The sequence below is a fragment of the Amblyomma maculatum genome, chromosome 8, assembly GCF_055883805.1.
Source record: "Amblyomma maculatum isolate TAMU_Amacu chromosome 8, ASM5588380v1, whole genome shotgun sequence".
Lineage (NCBI taxonomy): Eukaryota > Metazoa > Arthropoda > Arachnida > Ixodida > Ixodidae > Amblyomma > Amblyomma maculatum.
This window is the reverse complement of record NC_139351.1, coordinates 67,316,420-67,336,355: the sequence shown is the minus strand read 5'-3', so window position 1 is coordinate 67,336,355 and position 19,936 is coordinate 67,316,420.

Sequence of the window (19,936 nt, the reverse complement as noted above, 5' to 3'; positions counted from 1 at the left end):
CGGGTAATTGAGAAGCGGTAGAGGTTAATGTGCGATAGAAGCTGACGTAGTGTTGCTGCAGAAAAAATAATTAGGCCAATAAGATAATTAGGTAATTAATTACAATAACTGGTTCACAGGAAAGGAAAGGCGCAGTATCTGGCACACTTGTTCTTTGGACACCTGACCGCGCTGTGGAGGAAGGGAGGAAGGTGGAAGCGAAAGCGGAAAGAGAGAAACGGGCACCGTAGTGGATATGACATCAGGGATGTGACGTCACGCACCTGGAAGTAGAGCCGAAAGTAAAGGGCATAAGAAAAGATTGGCGCACAATTTGAAAGTACCAAAGACTAAAAGGGGTGAACAAGAAGTGAATTATTGTGAGGTAGAAGATGTGACGTCACGGAACCGGAAGTAGAGCCGCAAAAGGGCATAAGAAAGGATTGGCGCGCAAATGGAAAGTACCAAAGACTAAAATGGGCAAACAAGAAGTGAATTAGGCTACTAGAAGCAACCAGAAGCAACAAACAGCAGCATTCGCTTTACTCCAATGTAGAGTCTGCAGTGCTCTTTAATTTTTTGACGTGCAATCCTCCTAGTTCTCACCTCTCTGGCAAACCTTGATAACACAGTGCATGCCCGTCCTTCAGTACAGCATATGCCTCTTTCGACCTCCAGCCTCACTAACCCCTATGATATTCCATTTCATGTCCTCTAGTTGCTCTAACAGCACTGCTAACCAGCTTCAATAGCTAGGGTTCTAGCGTTAACCGTTGGCAAGGTCAGTTTCCAGTGGCGGCCTGTCCAGTAGAACCAGAAATTCTTAGCACTCCGCGCGGCGTCACAGGTCTGACCACCGCTGTTGTCAGTTGCTCCGCAACCGCTGGCGACTGAGGGCCGAGGTTGCATTGGACTAATCATGGGAGGTTGCGGCCAATTACTGCATCAGGGTGGCCAAGTCCTCTTCTGGTGAGGGAGTGTGTTACCGGTGGTGTTCACCGGCATCAGGTCGCACCCCAAACCAGTTTATGCAATTCCATCGAAACGCGTTTTTTTTTTTTTTTAATCCAGTGTAGAATTGCGCGACACCGGGATCCAAACTACGGTCCTCTTGCATGCGAGGACTTTGTGAATTATACCAAATAACATCGCACAAAAAAAAACTGGCGCATTCACTACCAGGCAACCCGTAACCACTGCACTCAGCGCGGGCGAAACTGGTAGCTCCTGCTGCCACGGTCCGTCGGCGGATTTCTTTTGTCACCATCAGAAAAGCCTGCCGTGTTGATCTTAAATAATACGCGATTAATTTGATGAAGGAATCTAAAAAATAATCTTTACTGAGGATTGCTGTTATGTAACGAGATTTTGGAAGAAGTGATAACAGGAATACAACCAAATTTCTGCTCACATTAGCAGCTGCCGCCGGTGTGACGCAGTTCATCAGATTTCGTTCTTTAGCTCCGCTGCTAAGGCATCGCCGAAGTTACACCTTCCGTTTAATGTAAGACAATTTGTGAGACAACTGAACTGATAATAAGGTAGTTAAAGAGCAGAGACATCAGTTTGCCAACCAAGATCCGTATAACTCGTGCTATGGTCTTTCCAGTTGTGATGTATGGATGCGAGAGTTGGACTGTGAAAAAGGCTGACCGCCGAAGAATTGACGCTTTTGAATTGTGGTGCTGGCGAAGACTCTTGAGAGTTCCTTGGACTGCCAGAAAATCAAATCAGTCGATATTGTCGACCATAAACCCTGACTGCTCATTGGAGGGTCAAATTCTAAAGTTAAAGCTCAGCTACTTTGGTCATCTGATGAGAAGAGAGGAGTCGCTGGAGAAAGATTTGATGTTGAGAAAGGTTGAGGGTCGCCGGAGAAGGGGTAGGCAGCGAACGCGATGGTTAGATGGCATCCTCGAGGCACTGCAGGTGAAGTTATGTGATGTTAGGAAGATAGTGAGAGACCGGAAAGCGTGGCGTGACATGATCCATAGGGTCACGAAGAGTCGGACACGACTGAACGACTGAACTGATAAATCAAATGGGCCCTAGCAAACGTCCAGAGCGTAGTCCTCGGCCGCTCACGCGGGCAGCATCGTTGCGGTAAGCTCGCGGCATCCGAGGTGGCAAACGTTACGAATTTCTCATCTAGTTTCTTGATGAGGCTAAGCTCGGGCAATTTTCGAAGGGCCTTTATACATGGAGCAAACGACCTTGAGAAAACATTACGGGAGTCGACGAGGATGTATTATGCTGCGCCGTCGGGCGATACTCGAAGGTTCTATAAAAGCCCTGTCGGACAGTACACTAAATACTGCCTGTTTTACGCGTTGCTCTAGACACTTGCAAAGTGTATGTTGTTGAAACCTGTACGCTCTTTGCAGCCGAGCGCCGACGTGCGCACCTTCCATACCCTTTGGTAAAAAAATAAACAAAAACGAACCGACAACGTCGCTAACTTCGTAATTGATAGTCCTAATCAAAAGGTTGGTTACAAGGAATGCAAGACATGCATTTCAGTTTAAAGGCTGGTTTCTTTTACAGCACTGTCATCTTCGCAACATATTGAAGGCACACCAACATTTGCGTATCACTCGCAATTACCTTAATTTGGAAATGCATTAGTTTTGTTCGTGTAGCAGCACGTCGAAAAAATGATATTAACCTGAACAAATGTCATTCGGTGGGATTGCTTTGCTTTCTGCGCCGAACAGCCGCGATTCACCGCCGCCGTCATTCTCGTGAGGCATCACTGGAAGCTTACACAAACATGTTCCTGGCGAGGTTTAGTGTGTTCGAAAAGCCATTCTTCCCGGACATTGGTAAAGTTTGACAGCGGCGTTATATCTGTTATACAGCGACCAAAGACGAAAACACGACGCATGCGCATAGACGCTGACATGAACAGCGCCCGACCGAGCCCGCCGAAGCTTTGGCGAATGGCGGCATTCTCGGCGTTTCGCGCATTGCGTACATGGTTCCTCTACAACAGACCCGCCGAAAACCGCTTTTTCAAACCGAACCCGACCTCGGCGGCTGCGTTTCGATGGAGGCGAAACGAAGAGGCGTTGCGTGCTGTGCGATGTCAGTGCACGTTAAAGATCCCCAGGTGGTCGAAATTACCCGTAGCCCTCCACTACGGCTCCTCTTTCTCTCTTTCCACTTTCACTCCCACCTTCCTCCCTTCCCTTACGGCGCGGTTGCGGTGTCCACAGAAAACAAGTGAGACAGTTACCGCGCCTTTCCCTTCCTGTGAACCAACCAACCAACCAACCAACCAACCAACCAACCAACCAACCAACCAACCAACCAACCAACCAACCAACCAACCAACCAACCAACCAACCAACCAACCAACCAACCAACCAACCAACCAACCAACCAACCAACCAACCAACCAACCAACCAACCAACCAACCAACCAACCAACCAACCAACCAACCAACCAACCAACCAACCAACCAACCAACCAACCAACCAACCAACCAACCAACCAACCAACCAACCAACCAACCAACCAACCAACCAACCAACCAACCAACCAACCAACCAACCAACCAACCAACCAACCAACCAACCAACCAACCAACCAACCAACCAACCAACCAACCAACCAACCAACCAACCAACCAACCAACCAACCAACCAACCAACCAACCAACCAACCAACCAACCAACCAACCAACCAACCAACCAACCAACCAACCAACCAACCAACCAACCAACCAACCAACCAACCAACCAACCAACCAACCAACCAACCAACCAACCAACCAACCAACCAACCAACCAACCAACCAACCAACCAACCAACCAACCAACCAACCAACCAACCAACCAACCAACCAACCAACCAACCAACCAACCAACCAACCAACCAACCAACCAACCAACCAACCAACCAACCAACCAACCAACCAACCAACCAACCAACCAACCAACCAACCAACCAACCAACCAACCAACCAACCAACCAACCAACCAACCAACCAACCAACCAACCAACCAACCAACCAACCAACCAACCAACCAACCAACCAACCAACCAACCAACCAACCAACCAACCAACCAACCAACCAACCAACCAACCAACCAACCAACCAACCAACCAACCAACCAACCAACCAACCAACCAACCAACCAACCAACCAACCAACCAACCAACCAACCAACCAACCAACCAACCAACCAACCAACCAACCAACCAACCAACCAACCAACCAACCAACCAACCAACCAACCAACCAACCAACCAACCAACCAACCAACCAACCAACCAACCAACCAACCAACCAACCAACCAACCAACCAACCAACCAACCAACCAACCAACCAACCAACCAACCAACCAACCAACCAACCAACCAACCAACCAACCAACCAACCAACCAACCAACCAACCAACCAACCAACCAACCAACCAACCAACCAACCAACCAACCAACCAACCAACCAACCAACCAACCAACCAACCAACCAACCAACCAACCAACCAACCAACCAACCAACCAACCAACCAACCAACCAACCAACCAACCAACCAACCAACCAACCAACCAACCAACCAACCAACCAACCAACCAACCAACCAACCAACCAACCAACCAACCAACCAACCAACCAACCAACCAACCAACCAACCAACCAACCAACCAACCAACCAACCAACCAACCAACCAACCAACCAACCAACCAACCAACCAACCAACCAACCAACCAACCAACCAACCAACCAACCAACCAACCAACCAACCAACCAACCAACCAACCAACCAACCAACCAACCAACCAACCAACCAACCAACCAACCAACCAACCAACCAACCAACCAACCAACCAACCAACCAACCAACCAACCAACCAACCAACCAACCAACCAACCAACCAACCAACCAACCAACCAACCAACCAACCAACCAACCAACCAACCAACCAACCAAACCAAACCAAACCAAACCAAACCAAACCAAACCAAACCAAACCAACCAACCAACCAACCAACCAAACACCCCACCCATCCCTCACTATCAGAGAGCAGTCAATCTGGCGTCGTCTGCAGACACGAACTCTACCGACACCAACCAACCAACCAACCAACCAACACCCCACCCATCCCTCACTATCAGAGAGCAGTCAATCTGGCGTCGTCTGCAGACACGAACTCTACCGACACCAGCTCTACTTTCGAAATTTCAGCCGGTATCCCCCATATGCACTTTGTGCTCCCACCCCAAGGCCACTCTTACCCACATTCTTTTATCCTGCCCTGCGTCTCCTCCCCCCGCCGGGCCGGTGCCTCTCCGAACCTGGGAGGACTGGGAGACCTCACTGCGATCAGCGGACCCGGCCAGGCAGAAGATCGTCGTCAGCCGGGCCGCATACGTCATGGATAAACATAATATGAACGTTTAGATCGTGAGTGGGGTCGTGCGGAGACCCAGGAGGCCTGCGTGCCTCGAATTCTTCTGCAAATAAAGTTTTTTCCTCCTCCTCCTCCTCCAACCAACCAACCAACCAAACCGCTCTTTTTCACTGCATCACTATCTCCCAACCACGAGCTGCTACTGGCAGGAGATTTCAATGCCCCGCACGCCAGTCGGGGCTACCTGACTACATTACGGCCTGGCCGCATTCTTTACACAGACATTATGTAGCATCACTTCACCAAGATTGATGCTCGTTGGGCTAGTTGGTTAATCATGACTTCAATAACAGCGCAGGTAAAAAGAAGGGACGAGAAGGCACAAGAGAATAGAGCGCTGACTTCCAACTGTTTATTTCACTAAGCGTGCCATGTATATATACACCAGCAAGTGCGAAATCATAGGAAGGGAAAGAGAAACGACACTCGTCATGATGCCACAGCATAGCACCAGGAGCCCAATCTCATCCATCTAAAAATCTGAGTTCCTTCTGGCTCAAAAAGACCGATGGCATGCTCACACACGTATCTCCCGCACGCGCAATCTTCACCGCCTTGATAATTTCTCTAAATGCCTGATCCTGATGTTTACTTTCAATCATGCATTGATTAAAAGCTGGTACGCATGGGTTTTTTCCGATGCTGACGTTCACATTTATTGTCGCAATTACGGCAGTGCAGGCTGAGCTGACCCTGGTTCCCTTCTTTTACGTTGTTATTGTGCTCTCTCAATCTTGTATTGACACATCTGGCAGTCTATCCAATATATTCTGTGCCACACGACAAAGGCACGCGATATACTACACCCTCTTGACAACCGACGAAGCGGTTTTGATGATTAAGCAAATGGGTTTGTTTTCTTACATAATGCTGATAGTTTCAACGGAGCAGAAAACGCAACTTGAACCCCTATTGGCTTTTCGATTTTTTTTTTTCAGATTATGTGATATCTGGTGCACATATGGAATTACAGCTACTTTTCTGCGATCATCCTTCTCGTGTACAAATTTTTTCTTCCTAAGCGTATACTGTCAGCCACAGCGCTAACAAGGGGTTCAGTGTAACTAGCATCCTAAAGCCGACTAATCTGTAACGCCAGGGCTCCACGGAGCATATGTACACAAGACTTTTTTAGAGCATTGCTTATACAGTATTTCACTACACCTCGCTTTACCAGCTTCGAGTTCGCTGATACCGCACGGAGAAGCGCTTTTTTCGCTCGAGGTTCATAACCCCAACAAATGTGATCATCAAGAAACTTGAGTCGTACAACTAAAAACCTGATAGAATTTTCATGGGGCATTTCATGCGTCAGAATTAATCGTCATGCATCAGACACTCAGCAAGATTTCTATCATGCTGAGTGGCTTGAAGGGAGCAGCGTTTAAAAAGTGTTTAAATTCGTAGACGACTTTTTAATCACCATTGACGATGCCAAGGCGAACTTTACCCTTTGTGCTGCAAATGTATGTAATGTATTTAGGCGGAACATGTCACCATTGATTCTCAGGTGTGCACAGGTGTGCACAGATACTGCGCCTTGCCTTTCCGGCGACCCAGCTATTCTAATTACCTAATAACTTATTATAAATTATAAAAGATATTGTTGGACCTCATCAAACATGTGGAATAAAGACCACAAGCATATTCAATAATATTCAAGTAGCGCGTAGTGTGTTCGAGTGCTGCGATGCTCTAAACAGGAGAGTGGCCATGATTCAAGTGGATTTCGAAAAAGCATTTGATCTTGTGTCTCATGAAATATTGTACTGTTTGTTGGAACATATTGGTGTTGGTGCCGTTGTATTGAAAGGAGTTAAAATGGCTTATGCTTGTTGTTCTACACGCCTTATGATTAACAAAGTGTTGTCTGAAAGAATTGATGTAAGAGCATCTGTGCGGCAGGGATGTCCACTGTCTCCTCTCCTCTTTGCTATATATTTGGAACCATTGTGTAGAATGGTAATTGCTAACGAATGCATCCATGGTTTTAAGCTGGGAGTATGTGAAGTGAAAATATTGGCGTACCCTGATGATGTGGCGCTTTTTTGTGAAGACCGTGAAAGCGTTTTGGAAGCTTTGAAGATAACACAAAGGTATTGCAGGCAGACTGGTAGTGCTGTTAATTTAAAGAAAAGTCTCGGAGTCTGGCACGGGGGATGGGAAGAAGAACCGGAAATTTTCTGTGGAGTAAGATGGGCTACAAAGCCCGGAGTTTATTTGGGAGTCCCATTGGACAAATATGGGGAAAATACGAATTACTGGAATGAAAAAGCAGAAGAAATACGGGAAAGGACGAAAGGATGGATGGGACGTAACCTCTCTATTTTCGCCCGTGCGACTGTATGCAATACCTTTTTGGTGGCAAGAATAATGTATTTACTTCAAGTATTGTATTGTGCTCGAAGCAATATACAAAGGTTCCATCGTGTATTTGCGGTCTTCATTTGGTCGTCCAACTGGGAACGAATTAGCAGAGATAATCTCCTTCGGCGAGTCAAAGACGGAGGGTTGTCGCTAATGCACCTATATGTGCGGCAGATGGTTTTAAGGTTTTGTTTCCTACGTGACCAAAAAGACGCATTCCTGAGAACATTTATGCAAATCATGCTATCCAGTGCAATTCCAGAGTTTACAGTCTCATAATGCTCTGCTCGGGGATAGCTTCCTGCGAGAAGTGGTGTGGTCGTTCAAGTTTTTGCGCGTGAGGTACTCTGTAGAGTATTTAGCGGCAATACCGCCTAAGCGACTGTACAAGGATCTTATTTCACAATTGTTCCCAGCTCCATTGTAAAGAACTTTATACTGTGAAGGCCCAGGGAAAGATGTGCTCAAACGAGTTAAAAACATGACTGTTGCACCGGGCGTAAAAACATTCTTTTTTAAATTGCATACAGGAACCCTCCCAGTCAAAACATGATGGAAGAAAAGGGCCTTTTTGTACCTTGGGGCTCAAACTGTCTACTATGTAGGAAACCTGAAACAGTTGAGCACGTGTTCCTGGATTGTTGGGATGCGGTGTTTTACTGGGATGTGTTACAAAGCACACTTAAAAAAGACCTGCCAATGACGCCACGTGGAATTCGGTACTTGACAACTATTAATGATGATTTTCAGTATGACCTCATCATGCTACTGAGCCTTCACAGTATTTGGAGGAGTAGGATGGCTTATAGACACTGTGATGTCGATGCACGATCTGTATGTGATTATTTTGTTGAACAAGTGTATAAGCTAAAAGAAATTTTGAAGCAGCAAGACGCTGCGGAGGAGGTCTTGAGTCTGATGGGCGAACTTGGGGTAATGAAAGTCCATTAGACACGGTTGTCAGTCAAGGGGCATCGCAATCACGATCTTTTACTGATGATGTACCAATTCATGCAATAAAGAAAAAAAAAAGGCGGGGTGGGGCAGTGGTTACGGCGCTCGACTACTGTTCCCAAGGACGCAGGATCGAATCCCGGCCTCGGCGGCAGCTTTTCGATGCAGGCGAAAAGCAAGGTGCCCGTGTGCTGTGCGATGTCAGTGCACGTTAAAGAACCCCAGGTGGTCGAAATTACGGGAGTCCTCCACTACGGCGTCTCTCATAGCCTGAGTTGCATTGGGACGTTAAACCCCACAAACCAACCAACCAACCTTATTGGCGTAATTATTTTTTCGGCAACAGCATTACGCAACCCTCTATCGATTGACACCACTCATTAACCTTTACCACTTCTCAATTACAACTGCTGTGGAGACGACTTTGCAGACATAGCCTGCGGACAGAAACATGTAAACATTGCAAAATAGTGGTTTCGCATTAAGTATACGTTTCGTGAGACAGAACCGACATGAATGTGCCTTGCAGAGCACAGCCGCTGGAACCGAATCATCTCGCAGCATGTATACCTGCACGCCATACCTGAAAGTACAGTGACATGCAGTAAGCCGCATTTGAGATTTTTTTTTCTCATACAGCTCACGACGTAAAACACCTGGACAAAAAATCACTGATCTGATTTTGTTTCGTACTACACGTAGAACTATTATTTAAAATTTTGCGGGGCAAAACAAATGAATGCGATGAGAAACAATAAAAATGCTTTTGGTATGGAATGTAAATGTGTACACCTTGGCGAGGTAACAAATTCTAGGGCGCTTTGGCCCAACAGAGTGCGATGAAGCGAAAGCCGTTATTGCGCCGTGGTCCGAAGACCACCACTATGGCACCTCTTTCTCTCTTTTTTTCCACTCCCACCTTCCTCCTTTTTCATACGGCTCGGTTAAGGCGGCCGCGAAAAATTGTGACAGATAGTGAGCCTTTTCTTTCCTGTAAAAATTTGAAACGCCGCTGACAGACGGTGTACTGCGGTTGGGTGGTGCGGCGTTCCCGGGGGCGAAGAGGACGTGGTGAAGGGTGGCAGCTCCTGGCCCTACGGGGCCGGGACGGTAGATCAACGCCGCTTGTGGCGGCGGCTAGCCAGCCACAGAATTTTATCTGTTGTAGGCCGTCATTGCACCCGCCACCGTTTAGGTGGGGGATGACGGCTGTTGCGGCGCACGTCTTTCTCTCCCTCTTCTTTTTCTTGCTTCTCTACTTTCTCACTTCTGTCCGCAGGCGAAATGAAGAGGCGTCCGTGTGCTGTGCGATGTCAGCGCACGTTAAAGATCCCCAGGTTGTCCAAATTACTCCGAAGGCCTCCACTACGGCTCCTCTTTCTCTTTCCACTTTCACTCCCACCTTCCTTCCTACCTTTACGGCGTGGTTCAGGTGTCCACAGAAACAAGTGTGACAGATACTGCTCCTTTCCCTTTCTGTGAACCAACTATTATTATTATTATTATTATTATTATTATTATTATTATTATTATTATTATTATTATTATTATTATTGCTTTTGTCCGCGCGAGGCAGCGGACGTTGCTCAGCTACAGAGCCAGTAGCAGGCCGTGCATTTTCTTTTCCTTCTTCCTACAGCCACAACAACGCCACTGCTTCGGTGATGGACGACGACTGTTGTTGCGGAGCGCACGCGTTGTTGTTGTTGTTGTTCTCCTCTAATGTGATGGCACATACCCACATAGGGGGATCGGCCAAGAATTGGGGTGCAGAGATATTAGATTTTGAGATGTATAACTACATCGGAAAAAAAAATATTAATAATAAATGCTAGGGAATAGAGAAGGAAATGTAGATATGATAAACCAAAATATATAATAGTAAATACTAACGCACGCAGTAAGAGAATAGTAAGATTTATATGTACAGAATAAAACTTCAAAGCATATTAGTCAGGTAGACGTTTTGTTTCTATTAAGAAGTTTTGAATGGCGTTGAAAACATACCTGTGGCTGTACCCAAGCATGGTGGCACCGAACGATAATAAAATTTGGCTGCTCAAATTAAGACCCAGCTGTTGTAACGGCTTCTCTAAGTACCGTTTTCTCATCATGGTAAAACGGCGGCAAAATATCAAGAAATGGTCTATTGTTTCCGGTTCCCCGCAGAAAGCGCAGACAGGAGAAAGCGCCAAACCAGACCTGTGCATATAGAAATTTAGGGGCGGAATACGACAGCGTAGCCTTGTTAGAGAGACCTCAGTCTGCCTTGATTGACATGATTTCCTATTCCACGAATACTTGAGGTGCAGGTAGTCATCCGAGGATAAAATAGATCCAGACTGCGTGCTTAATAAGGCACGCCGCCGAAATCTTGCTGCTGTTATGTACGCTGTTGCCGGGAGGATGGGCAATACAGGGCCGTTCAGAGAATCTTTGGCTAGTCTGTCTGCAATCTCATTGGCTGTCACATTGCTGTGTCCTGGTACCCACACTATATGTATGAGCCTCAAATGTGAGGGGAGCAATGAAAGAAAGGTGTTTAAAATTTGCGAATCCATATTCGAAGAAAGCGACAAGCACAAAGAATAAGAGTCTGTAATTACAGCCACTGTTGAGTATGTTGTGTCTAGTTTGCGCAGAGCAAGCACCACCGCCAGCAACTCCGCCTGGAAAATTGGAGTAAAATCCGGAAGACGGACTGAAAAAGCCCAGTCTAAAAGCGGACAGTATATTCCAACGCCGGCTTTTTCATTAAATTGAGAAGCATCCGTTGCTATTGTTATGCTAACTGGAAGACTTTGTAAATGATCTTCTAATAATCCATTTAAAATGTGAGGTGCTAAGTGTTTCGCATTATTTGGGAAAATGTCATCAAAGATAATTTGAACCGACGATGCACTTACTTTTGTTGGAGAGATGTTAGAAAGGACTACGTGCAAAGGTTGTAACAGATTTTGCACTAGAATTACCTGCGGGGTATGAAACCGAGGCCATACGACTCCAAAAAAGGAGTCTGGCTCGCAACAAAAAATTGATATGGAGCGGTGGAATTGTGATTCATATATTTTCAGATACGTCTGGACAGTCAAGAATTGTAATCTAGTTATTAACGGTGGTATTCGGGCTTCAAGGTATAGTACATTATTAGCCACGAATTTGGGGAGCCCAAGGCATAATCTAAGCGCTTCCCGCTCTAAAAGAACAAGCGGACGAATTTTGTAAGCAGGTGAACCAGAAAATAACACAGATCCAAATTCTATAATTGGGCGGACATACATAACATAAATCATTAATAGTGCGTCTCGCCGCATCCCAGACCTTGGACTGCTTAATCTGCGCAACATACCCACAGCACGTGCCCCCTTCGCTGCAACATGTTCAATGTGATCCCTCCATGCCAGATGGTCATCGTAAATCACCCCTAGATATTTCAAAGACTTAACTTGAGGAATCATTTCCTGCTTAAATGTTAGAGCAAGAGTTACCGGATCCTGAATTTGGAAAACAAGGAACGCGCACTTTTTAACATTTAATTTAAATTTTAAGTCATCTAACCAATTTTGAAGGAAGCTTAGGTACGATTGCAGGCGCCTGTTGAGGGATTGAATGTCAGGTGCAGCAGTAAAGAATGCGATGTCATCCGCATAGACATACGTGCGGATCTCCTGATGAGTGGGAATTGAACTCATTAAAATGTTAAAGAGCACGGGCGAGAGAACTGCCCCTTGAGGGACACCTCTGGTTTGTTGATATTTGCTAGAATGAACTCCATTCAATGAACAGTAAAATTGTCTGTTTTGTAGGAATGTAGATATCCAATCAATTAAGTATTGTGGAAAGCATAGCGATTCTAATCTGTGCAATAAAATTCGGGGCTCTACACTATCATAAGCCTTCTCTATATCTAGAGTCACCAATGCAGCATGCATTTTTTTGCGCCGCGCAAGAAGAATTCGACTCTCAAGGTCGGTATGTGCATTCCATATTGAAAATTTTGCTCGAAATCCGATTTGACAGGGACTAAGAATATGTTTTTGTTCGACAAACTCGGTAACATGTTTGAGTACGACCCTTTCAATTAATTTTACCAAGTTTGATGTTAAAGATATTGGTCTGATATTTTCCAAAGTATAGCCACCGCCATTGTGTTTCCGTAAAGGAATCACTTTGGCTAGTTTCCAGTCACCAGGTATCCAAGAATGAATAATTGAATAATTTACCAATTCTAACAAGGAATTTGGAGACACTTCAAAGAGGATTTTTAACATTTTTGACGTTACTCCGTCAGGGCCAGGCGCAGCAGTTGGCAACGTCATTATAATCGAAGAAAGCTGAGAAAAAGTAATTTTAGGAACATCCTTAACCGTATATACTGGGCCTACTAACGTAGGGTATTTGGGAAGTGTTGACAAAAAACGCTTTTCTAAACCTTTAGCGATGTTTTCTACTGTTCTAAGAGCTTCTTGAGGAGTCGAAACACATGAGGGTAAATTTTCTGAGACAGGAATCTTTTTCCGCGATTTTAAAAACCTGAAAAGTGCACGTCTGTTATTAGATTGTGAAAGGTAATTGAAATACTCATTATCATAATTATCTTTCGCTTGTGCGACTGTGCGTTTAAATGCAGCTGCAAAAAATTTATAATCATGCCAATTTTTGGGGCACTGGTTGTGAAGGAGCTTCTTCCATGCAGCCTTTCTTCTTCTATAATCGCGCGAACAATCTGCATTCCACCATTTTGGTGATGCATTGCCTTTAGATATACGTACTAAAAATTCACACTTCTTACGACAGGATGCAATAGCCTGGCATAATGTTTGCGATTTTAACTCTTCCGTAGACTCAACCACAGACTCAAGAGACGAAATCAAAAATGAGTGAAACTGGTTATAATTTACGTATGATCTCAACTGAGATGTCGGCAGAGTTAAGCGGCAGTTAACCTCAAAAACAATAGGTGTATGGTCGCTAGAGGTGCCACCATCAATTGTCGACCAATTTAGTATAGAAACACTAGTGTTTGAAAAAGTTAAATCTATCACAGATTGACTGTGAGCACGTACAAAAGTTGGTAAGCCAGAATTCATGCAGTGAAGGTTATTGTCTGAAAGCCAATCCCACAGACGCTTGCCGCAGGGATCCGTCTTGTAACCCCACGATACATGGTGCGAATTAAAATCTCCAGCCAAAATAACCGAATTTTGACAATTAACTAGTAGGTGGTCTAGAGATCTGGTGTCGTGAACACCATGAGGGAAATAAATATTCGCTAATGTAAATGGACTGAACCCTGGAATTTCAAAATCTAGAGCCAATAATTCTGAATCTAAACTAGAATATTGAAAGGAAATCTTAGCCCTATGACAAAATTTTGAAGAAACTAGAATTAGTAACCCACCACCTCTTGACTGGCGATCTTGTCGAAATGATAGATAATTTTGTAAGTGAAAATGTTTTTCAGTTGTAAGCCAAGTTTCTTGTAAAACAATTATTTCTGGATTATGTTTTAAAGAAAGATAAACTAAATCTGTAGTAGCTGAAAGAAGAGATCTACAATTCCACTGAAGAACTTTTAACTTTCCTATGTTTATGCAATCCGGGCAGCAGCAACAGCCTGCCCCAAAATGTTTTCCTTTGGTTTAGATCCTAGCTGTTGCTTTTTTGATTTTGCTTGTGGGCGAGGTGATGACGGGTTTGACAACGGGGATCCACTGCGTTTTAGAATTCGCGTATCTGTCTCATCCATATCTGCATCGTGAGCCTCGTCCGACTTGTTGGAATTAAGCATAGGTAATGCGGAAAGAGACTCATTTTGCGAACAAGACATTGCAGCTAATGAGTGCTGCACTGATAGTGAATGTCCAGGTGCCGTAGAAGAAACCATAGCAGGTTGCACAGTCTGAGTATTATTAGCTGCTAGAACATTGGATATGCATTCTGTGACTATTGTCACAATCCTATCCACCATTTTGGTCATGGTTGCTTCCATAGCAGTTATTATGGTTTTAGACATCGTGGAATCTAATGGAGCTCCTGAACGGGCCGACACACCTGCATACCCATGAGCTCTGTCTTTAATTTCCTGAATTGCCTCACGCCTCGAGCAACGTTTACGGTCAATAATCTCCAGAATTTTCATTTCATGCGCTCTAGAGGGACATTCCAAAGAATTTGCTGAGTGAAGTTCGCCGCAAAGACAACATTTGAGAATTTGATCTGAGCATAAGTGTGTTTTATGTGCTTCACCGCATTTGCAACACCGCAAAGTGGATTTGCAACCGCCTGCAGTATGGCCATAACGCCAGCAGTTGTTGCACTGCAGCGGCTTTGATGGTAGGTGATCAACTCTGAATATTAAAGGCCACGCTTTAATCTCCGATGGACAGACTGTGCCTGCAAATGTAGCAATAACCGATTCTGTCGGCACACGAACATTATTTAGCTCCCGGCTACAGCGATAGACCGCAACAACGCCTGCCGCGGAAAGAAGGTCAAGGGTTTCTTGTGGACTTAATGAGGAATCTACACCTCGGACTAAACCTCTTGTGCAAGCCAGGTGTGAAGGGATAAAACTGCTTACCTGATGAGAGGCGAAAGAGGAGCATTTTAGCAGGTCCTTTATGCATGATAGTTCTTGCGAACGGCAAAGAATCCCGCCGCGACCAAATTGGCGCACCTCGGTTATTCCTTCGTAGAAGGAAGTGATTTCCTGCAGGGCAGCTCGAACAGCTCCTGGGTTGTTCATTTTAATGGTGCCCCCATCCTTAGGTACGAGTGCCACAGGGATGTTACGGACACCGGAGCTCTGAAAAGCTTCCAAGGGCAGATCATCGGTCAGGAGGGAAGCCGACCAAGGGGAGCGCCCTTGGCCGGGGGACTGCGTCGACATTACCTTAAATTGACAATGTCACCGCGTGCGTTAGTCAACAGAGAACAAAAGAAGCACAGGAGAAAGACAAAACCGGGACTAGCAACCCAATACTTAGCCGATCGTCAAGGAGCAAAGGGCGTCACTACGGAGGAGTCAAAGGGCGGATGCGTGCTCCCTCCGATCGCGATAGGAAAGCAAGGTGCCCGTGTGCTGTGCGATGTCAGTGCACGTTAAAGAACCCCAGGTGGTCGAAATTACGGGAGTCCTCCACTACGGCGTCTCTCATAGCCTGAGTTGCATTGGGACGTTAAACCCCACAAACCAACCAACCAACCAAACCAAACCAAACCAAACCAAACCAAACCAAACCAAACCAAACCAAACCAAACCAAACCAAGTTACACCTTCCGTTTAATGTAAGACAATTTGTGAGACAACTGAACTGATAATAAGGTAGTTAAAGAGCAGAGACATCAGTTTGCCAACCAAGATCCGTATAACTCGTGCTATGGTCTTTCCAGTTGTGATGTATGGATGCGAGAGTTGGACTGTGAAAGTCCAACTTTCAGAGGTGGCTCAGCTACTGGCTCTGTAGCTGAGCCACCTCTGCTGCCTCGTGCGAACAGAAGACAGATAGTAGAGAAGAAAGAAAAGAAGAGGGAGAGAAACAGCGCGCCGCTCAAATTGGATTCGAAGGAAAGGAAAGCGTAGCAGGGGGTGGCTGAAAGTTAGGTGGGCGGATGAGGTTAGGAAGTTCGCAAGGGTCAAGTGAATGCAGCTAGCACAGGACAGTGTTAATTGGAGGAATATGGGAGAGGCCTTCGTCCTGACGATCTTATGCCTGGCCGGGTCCGCTGATCGCAGTGAGGTCTCCCAGTCCTCCCAGGTTCGGAGAGTCACCGGCCCGGCGGGGGGAGGAGACGCAGGGCAGGATAAAAGAATGTGGGTAAGAGTGGCCTTGGGGTGGGAGCACAAAGTGCATATGGGGGATACCGGCTGAAATTTCGAAATTGCGTGCTGTGCGATGTCAGTGCACGTTAAAGATCCCCAGGTGGTCGAAATTACCCGTAGCCCTCCACTACGGCTCCTCTTTCTCTCTTTCCACTTTCACTCCCACCTTCCTCCCTTCCCTTACGGCGCGGTTGCGGTGTCCACAGAAGTAAATACAGTTACCACGCCTTTCCCTTCCTATAAATAAAAATCAAATCACTCCGTAGTCCTTCACTACGGCTCCTCTTTCTCTCTTTCCACTTTCACTCCCACCTTCCCTTACGGCGCGGTTGCGGTGTCCACATAAAACAAGTGAGACAGTTACCGCGCCTTTCCCTTCCTATAAAATACAAAAAAAAATCAGGCAACGGAGGTGGTGTTGTTGTGGCTGTAGGAAGAAGGAAAAGAAAATGCACAGGCCTGCTACTGGCTCTGTAGCTGAGCCACCTACGCTGCCTCGTGCAGACAGAAGGAAAAACAGAGAAGAAAGAAAAAAGAAGAGGGAGAGAAAGACGCGCGCTGCAACAGCAGCTGCAACGCGTCTTTCTTTCCCACTTCCTTTTCTTTCTTCTCTATTTTCTCTTCTGTCTGCACGAAGACTCCGTAGTGCCCCGCCGGGCTGGTGCAGTGGTAAGACGCCCGACTACTGTGCCGCAGTACCCGGGTTCGAACCCGACCTCGGCGGCTGCGTTTCGATGGAGGCGAAACGAAGAGGCGTCGTGTGCTGTGCGATGTCAGCGCACGTTAAAGATCCCCAGGTGGTCGAAATTACTCCGTAGCCCTCCACTACGGCTCCTTTTTCTCTCTATTCACTTTCACTCCCATCTTCCTCCCTTCTCTTACGGCGCGGTTGCGGTGTCCACAGAACACAAGTGAGACAGTTACCACGCCTTTCCCTTCCTATAAATAAAAATCAAATCACTCCGTAGTCCTTCACTACGGCTCCTCTTTCTCTCTTTCCACTTTCACTCCCACCTTCCCTTACGGCGCGGTTGCGGTGTCCACATAAAACAAGTGAGACAGTTACCGCGCCTTTCCCTTCCTATAAAATACAAAAAAAAATCAGGCAACGGAGGTGGTGTTGTTGTGGCTGTAGGAAGAAGGAAAAGAAAATGCACAGGCCTGCTACTGGCTCTGTAGCTGAGCCACCTACGCTGCCTCGTGCAGACAGAAGGAAAAACAGAGAAGAAAGAAAAAAGAAGAGGGAGAGAAAGACGCGCGCTGCAACAGCAGCCGTCGTCTACCACCGAAGCAGTGGCGGATGTAATGACGGCCTACAACAGATAAAAATTGGTGGCTGGCTAGCCCCCGCCTCAAGCAGCGTTGACCTACCATCCCAGCCCCGTAGGGCCAGGAACTGCCACTTCCCCGATCATCGCAACGGAGGTGGCTCTGGCTACGGAGCCAGTAGCAGTCCCTTGCACTTTCTTTTCCTTCTTCCTACCGCCACACAGGAGAGATTTCAACGCACATCATCCTGCTTGGGGAGGCGTCAGATCGACAGCCAGAGGCCGGCAGCTATTCGACTTCGCACTTTCCAACAATTTATTATTTCTCAACGACGGCCAAGCAACTTACTATCAAGGAGCACGGTCCAGTGCTCTTGACATCTCCATGATCTCTGCTGATCTGTCAGCTTCAACAACCTGGTCTGTGGACATCGAGACTCATGGCAGCGATCACCTACCTACATATATTCAGGTTTGTGGCTTTTCTCTCGCCTCTCAGCGGCATAAAGTTCGCTACACGAACTGGGAAGCTTTCTCTGATGCCGTAGAAAAGCAGGATCTGTCAAACTTAAATTATGACTCCTTCATTGCTGCAGTAGCACATGCTCAAACATTGCACACGAGAGTCCTCCACCTGCCAAAGGTGTACTCAGCTGTAGACGCTGAATATGAAAAACTTCGAGCAATACGTCGCAGAGCAGAAAGACGAGCGCGCAAGACACTTTCTAGAGACGATATCCGGACTTCTAGGAGAGCACTAAAACACGTTCAATGCCATTTGGACAAGCTAGAAAGAAGGAAATGGACATCTTTTTGTGCAAAATTAGATCCTAGAAAGCCACTTATTTAAAGTATGGAGTATTGTACGAAGCTTAAGAAGTCAGCCTTCACAACTACATCCTTTCGAGTGCATGGCTCTAAATGCCAATACTACTTGTCTTCATGTAGCAGAGACTTTCTGTTCAAAGATGATTGCTCCATTACCAGCTCCTTCACTGCAAAATGTGCTCCCCACCTTTCTCCCGTCGCCCAACACTTCTTTCCTAGACGAATTGTTCACGATGGAAGAACTTCAAGCTGCGCTATCAGTTATCAACAAAAGATCTTGCCCAGGGCCTGACCGTGTTAGCTACATTTCGCTGTCTCGTCTTGGAAGAAAAGCCAAAACTAAGCTGCTTACCATCTATAACAACTCTTGGATAGCTGGCAGCCTTGTAGAGAGCTGGAAGACTTCGCGCGTAATACCCGTCCTTAAACCTGGTAAGCCATCAATTGATCTAAACGCTTATCGTCCTATTGCACTGCTAAGCTGTGTTGAAAAATTGATGGAAAAAATGGTTCATTCACGCCTTACCTGGGACTTGACGAATAGGGAAATTTACCCTCCATCAATGTCTGGCTTCCGAAAAGGCCGAAACAGTATTGACAATGTTATTGCTCTTGCCAACTGTGTCAGGCGCAGCAAAGCTGAGCGGTCTTTAATTATTTCCGTTTTCCTTGACGTTAAAGGAGCATTTGATAATGTCACGCACGAGGCGATTCATTCAGCCTTGCGTTCAATTGGCATTGCTGGACGAATGTATAACTGGCTTTCTGATCATCTTCGTGATACGACCATTTACATGTCAACGGATCAAGGTGACACGTCCTTACATCATGTGTCTCGTGGCGTTCCTCAGGGAGGGATTTTAAGTCCAACCCTCTTCAATATATCTCTTCTTGGTTTGGACAAGTCCTTGCCACCTACTGTTGAAATCTCCCTCTACGCAGATGACATCTGCATATGGTGCTCCGGAAGAAACAGGCGCATTGTGCATGCTAGGCTACAAAAAGCAATAGTTGGCATTGCATTATTTTTAAACAAGCGAGGTCTTGTTATATCTCCAGAAAAGTGCGCAGCAATTTCATTTTCACGACGTGATCTCTCCCGTTATGTACTAAAAGTTGCTGGCACTCCTATACCGTATGTCAACCATCAAAAATTTCTAGGTGTGACCTTTGATAGGTCTCTTTCATGGTCACCACACGTTCAACAACTTAAGACCAAACTCCCCTCATACGTATCTATATTCCGTATGCTCTCAACGACCAGAAGAGGCTGCTCTACCGATTCCTTATTA